Source organism: Lottia gigantea (genome assembly GCF_000327385.1).
Source record: "Lottia gigantea unplaced genomic scaffold LOTGIsca_42, whole genome shotgun sequence".
Taxonomy (NCBI): domain Eukaryota; kingdom Metazoa; phylum Mollusca; class Gastropoda; family Lottiidae; genus Lottia; species Lottia gigantea.
Window position 1 is genome coordinate 671,245 of NW_008709463.1, and position 6,574 is coordinate 677,818.

A 6,574-nucleotide genomic window follows, 5' to 3' on the forward strand; every position below is an offset into this window, starting at 1 on the left:
ATCTATTCCAAGGCAATATCAGAATGTGAATGCCAATGTGTAAAATTGATTACTCGGTGTATGTTAGTTAAACATCCTCAAGATTCAGTCGGATGGAAAAATTGTTTAATTTTGTTTAAATTTTAGTAGGTCTAATATTTGTCTGCTTCTTATTAATAATTCAAGTAATTCGACAATTGTAAGATCTCATTTTTGGGGGGAAATTGTGTCCAGTTAATGAACCCTGAGACTGGAAGACAGAACTACCTCTGATTTTTATCACTGCAACAAAGATAGAATATATAGACGTCAGAGGCGCAGATCTATTGATCTATTGGTGGGGACCAACTGACCAGAAGTAGTAGTTGTAGTGAGGACCAACCCTTTCGTGTCCTGACCACTGTTAAAAGTGGGGTGGACCGGTTCCTGTGTCCCCATCGCGACCTGCGCCCATGATAAACGTAACCTATTCTCCTCGATATACCCTTTTACAAAATTAATAACGATCAGTGTTATCGCAAAGAAATGAGTATACATAAGAGGTCTTTTTTCTCGATATACCTAATGTTATTTACAAAAATACATAACAATGACAACACTTTCGTGTTCAAATGCAATAAACCATCCTTACAGACAAACTACAGAACACGTCGAATAAAACGCTGACTAGATTACAGTGTTGTTGATATCTCGTTATTCAACATTCAGACTGATTCAAAGGTGATGCAATATCTTGTTGGTTTCTAAATTGATTCCACGGGAGAATTATTAGTCTACTACATTGCAAATTACAGGTCTGAAGGATTATTGGAACAGCCTCCCACAGACAGATTCATGAGTTACGACCGTCGCTAAAACCAGAGTAAGTTCTTACTTAATTGCTTACTTTTGTAGACACCTGATACCTCTTTCATTACTCACTAATGATTGATATACTTCCTCATGTGAAAAGTTAATAAGCTGCTACCAATATTCCGCCAATATGTTGTTTTGGATTTCGGATTTCGTTTTGAAGTCTGGATCGTTACTTGGTTTATTTTATTAATGAATTATAACCATCGGCAAAGGAGTAATTTCTTGCTTTGACAAAGAACAAAAGATCCTAGGCTTCCACACATAGGAGGAAATGGTGTCTTCGAGGTTAAAGGTGGGGGAGGAGGAGTAAAACCGCCCTTTAATCCTATCAAAAATTGCCAAAATCACCAGCACATGAAGGGAAAAAAGGCACATTCGCCGGAGTAAATACACAGAATGAAACCAATTATACCCTTTGTTTTTGTACCTAAGCCCAAAGGTAAAAACCAAGATCTTAATTTGACATAAATCAAAAATCTCAGTAAAAGCAAAAAAAATCCGTCAATGAAAATCCTGTCTAAAACATGACAAAATCGGGAGTAAAAGTTGTATAGTAGTGGACTCCTCCAAAGAGAATTACCATCAGGTGTTTATCATTAAAGGAATCATAGCTTACCTATGGGTACCCTTGATATACCATCAACTAAGATCAGTGTGGTCACTACCAGGAGGGGAGTTATCACGGCTCCAGTACATCTTATTTCCATTATAATTCTCAACTAGCATTCATCACTCTGAAATAGATAAATGAATATCAACAGCAGTCTGAATTCAATTCACTGAAAAGGGTAATTAAGTAAGTTTATATACAGCACTTTGACAGTACTGAATAGAATACGTAGGTAAGATTATCAACAGCATTGTAACAGCACACTGCGTCCACATAACTGCAACATAGTATAACAAATATATCACAAACACCACTTAAACAAATTGGAGCACAATACTACTTCCTTAACTGAAGTGCTGAGTATAAAATAATTCTCTAACATAGTTTAAGAATACAGATCCTTTTCAAATTATTATTTGAGCTCATAATTCCGAAAATTAGTAAAAGAGAATATCTCGGAAATGGAGTTAACAAACACTACAACATCCGATATTGCTAGAAGGCAAAAAGAAATAAATATGTTGTAATTTTGTACAAGTATAATCTTAAGAAAAGTTTCATGTGAAAACTGACGTTTAGAATTCTAGCTACAGACGAATATACAGTATGGTACTAGGTAGCAGCAAAACTGAACAATTCTGCCGAAACGAGTGTATGAGAATCCTGAGTAACGCTACGATGATTGGCTTACGACGCCTGCTCTTCAATAATCATTTCAAAAATTGAAATTAATGACATCGTGCTCACACGGAATGAAAAAAAAGCAAATTAGTTTGAAAATTGCATATAATAGCCATGGCTGGGAGTAAGCATGACTTTCCGTTTAACATCCGCCTTTTTGACTTTCCTACGGCAATATTTCACCGTTTTACTGATATCTTTTCACGCATCCCCTCTAATTAGATCAACTATAATTAACGTTTCAACATATCATTTGCCAGAAAACTGTGAACTTGAAAGAATTGATGCTATTATGCCATATTGAAAAGATATATTTTGGGGCAAAAATCATTACAAATTGGTACAAATTATCCGTTTTTGAATGGCTAGTAAGTTTCAAAGCGCTATTAAAACGATTGATTGGTTGTCTTTGTACGCCGGAGCCCCTAGTTTCCCCTGTCAAAGATGAAGGACGGAGGTAGACATGGAAGAAGCTCCTTGTCGTTAAGATCTGCTGTATTAGGTATATATAACTATCATTAACGACTACAATATTTCTTTTTATATTCTGACATTTACAAAAAAAGCCTAAAGTACCAACTCTATGCATAATTCTGACAACCGAGAATCATCTTTCTAAATGATTTCCCATGAAAGGTAAAAAAAAATTAATATTACAGATCGTCGATCACATTATCAATTATCAAATACCACCCTCGTGAGGTCGGAAGCCTGGATCAAATTACAAGTCTCAAAGACAAACAGCATTATGAGAATCACGTCATTTCAAACAAATCATTTGAAATTATGTATGATCAAAGACATGGTATTATATGTTTAGAAGAGGTTATTTTCCACGTTTTGCTATCATTTACTTGGATGAAGTACAATTATATCGAGTCTTCTGTCAGATGTTTCTACTTCAGTTTGCTTTGACTGAAGACGATAGTACAAACTGAAGCTCAAGAAGTGCATTGGACAATAATAATTGTCGTCGGGATTAGTGTAAAGTGTACAGGATCTTCGATGCAACAAAAGATTAGTAAAGGTGAATCGTGTCCGCACCCAGTGTTTTCACTTATGCAATTTTCTACGAGTCCTGTCACAACATTCAACTGTAGTCAACACAAAAATGTATTTTTATAGCAGCTGACGACTTGACACTTGCCACTTGAATAACAAATGCATGCAAGAGTCGTGGATATTTTCTTGTTTTTCATTTTTCCTGTCATGTGTCACATGTAATTGTAGACAAAACAAACATTTTTTAGAAACGGATTTATGCCAGCATACGACTGAAATCTAGGCTGATAACAAAATGTCTTTTTTCTGATATAACATGAAATTTCATGATTTCTGTTAATAAATACGAAAAACACGAAAATTAACTAATCTTTTAATAGGCAGTCACGAAGATATCCCATGAACAATAAACTATATAAGGAAATGACAGAAATTAGTTCTAATCGTGTTTCCTAAAAGCATTAGTCATAAATAACACGATTAATTTTATAATTTATAATTATTATTAGGTCAATTCATGTTACAAGGATTCAACATCCAACTTAAACTGTACCATCAACATAGATTTGGTTATGTGGTTTACACGCTTGATCACCAACCTGGAGGCTCATGCCCAAATTGATTTTCAACGACGGTTGATATCCGGCAGAAAATGGTCAAATATGATGGTTAGAAACATCAGTTTCCATGAGCCAACCATAAATTGCAAATGCACTTGAACCTAAGTAGGCAACACGCATTTTGTGTCAACAAGATTAAGGTCAAGCCGCTAGGATGTCTTCGGGTTGTAACTGCTAACACTGTTTCTAGGATATCCTAGGATCTTAACTTCTAACACTGTTTCTAGGATATACTAGGGTCTTAACTTCTAACACTGTTTCTAGAATATCCTAGGGTCTTAACTTGTAGCACTGTTTATAGGATATCCTAGGGTCTTAACTTCTAACACTGTTTCTAGAATGCCCTAGGGTCTTAACTTCTAACACTGTTTCTAGGATGTCCTAGGGTCTTAACTTCTAACACTGTTTCTAGGATATCCTAGGGTCTTAACTTGTAGCACTGTTTATAGGATATCCTAGGGTATTAACTTCTAACACTGTTTCTAGGATATCCTAGGGTCTTAACTTGTAGCACTGTTTATAGGATATCCTTGTTATGAGAAGGTTGTCCCATTTTTGAAACAAATTAATTTCTATTTTAAATTTTGATTATCCTTTTGTCTTAGTTTTGTCTTATAATTTTTTGAGTTTTGTTTTTTTTTTATGAATACTAGTTTGTGATATACTACTGTGATATTGTTTTTATTATTGTTTATACCACCACTCTATGGTGTTTTTCTGTGATATTGTTTTTATTATTGTTTATACCACCACTCTATGGTGTTTTTCTCTGATATTGTTTTTATTATTGTTTATATCACCACTCTATGGTGTTTTTCTCTGATATTGTTTTTATTATTGTTTATACCACCACTCTATGGTGTTTTTCTCTGATATTGTTTTTATTATTGTTTATATCACCACTCTATGGTGTTTTTCTCTGATATTGTTTTTATTATTGTTTATATCACCACTCTATGGTGTTTTTCTCTGATATTGTTTTTATTATTGTTTATATAATAATTCTATGGTGTTTTTCTCTGATATTGTTTTTATGACTGTTTATACCACCACTCTATGGTGTTTTTTCTCTGATATTGTTTTTAATTGCTAGCATCATTGTATATTGATCTATTGAGTTTTTACCTTTTAAGTTTTCATTTTGATTTGTGATTTCTTTGTTTATCGTATTCATGTTCTATATAGCTCGTTTTGATGCACCTTAACATATTTCATATCATTTGTTATTTTGTCATGATCAATCTTTTAAAATCTAATATGGTAATCACGAAGAAGACCTATTCAACAAAACAATGTCCAAAGAGATAATGAAAATCGGTTGTTATCGTGTATTCGGGATGTCACCGAAGTTAGTTCCAATCGAGACATGATGAATGGAACGATAGTGATATCCCTCAAATTATACTACTGGTAATTTCACAGTCTGAGAACAACACAAGGAAACTATTTTTTCACTCCCTGACTCTCTGTAACCTAAACTCGACATCGCGATTGTTCCACCGGCCGTTTGAAAATCAAATAAATGGAGTTTTACGTCCTACTTTTCTGCACCATGTTGGCTATTGAAGACAGGATATAATGATGGAAAAAACCTCTGAGTGCTATGCTTAACAACTGCCAATTCAGAATAAAGTACAAGTTTCTCATGGAATTTGTGGAACCATTTATATGATTTTTTCACTATTGCTTTTATGTCTTTCCACCAGAGCAATGTCAATAATTTCGACTAAAATTTCTGTTTCGCTCTGGGTGTTGGGCCAATATTTCAGGCACGTGACACGCAAGAGCTTTCCACTGAAATCTGCATAGTGTAGTAACATATCATGGATACGTTTGATGGTTATTGGACTCATGTTTACATTGATTTTATCATCTTGAATCATCCAGGATAGCTATTTGGACTAATTTCATGTCTACCTCATTGATTGTGTAGGCCTGTGAAGTGATCTAGACTTACGGAATAGTTACGTGCCCCTTCCTTCTGTAATATACTACAGCATGTGAAAAGAACTGCTTATTACAAAGAAAATATGTTAAATCAAGTGGTAAATATCGAAGTAAATAAGTCATTACGACCGACATTAATTCCAACACGAGTGTTGACTGTGTTAATCAAATAACGCTGAATCAAAACCTGACCAACTGCAAAGTCCAGTAGAATTGAAACCGGACACTTGGAGAACAGTAAATATGTATTTAACGTGACACAGAACTGAATATCAACGATATTAGCCCGGAGATGGACCCCAATAATTGGTGTTATATACCCTCTTATTGATCGGAGATTGAATTAACTTTTAGTGTTGTATATCGACGAGAAATATGATTGATTAGTCTTAAGACCAACATGGGGAATACTGCCTGGTCTATCAGTAGATTTAAGAGACTGAAAATGTTCGGAGTAGATTTGTAAGCGTTGTAATTATGTTATTTATGCCGTGTTAAGGATCTCAGTGTTGTTAATGATTTTTACACTTGAGGTTGATATCAGCTGAATATTGACTGGCCATTGTCCAGACGGATTTAGCCTTGCACTATTTGTCACGAAATGATACATAAACCTGGTTATTATACCAGAAGAGTCAATTCTAAAATAAATTACGAAGCTTTACTGAATCTTAAACGTACGCATCAATTATTTGTCAAGATCTTCCGAGTAGGGTTATGTCCTCAGTAGGTGTATTTGGGACAGTTTCAGATTCTACATGTATTTGCACAATTCAAATTTCCTTTCATTTGGTTCCAGAAATTTATAAAGGTAGGTACATAACGTCATTTTCGCAAAACAAACTTAACATTTTTATCAAACATAGAAGACATCTTAAGG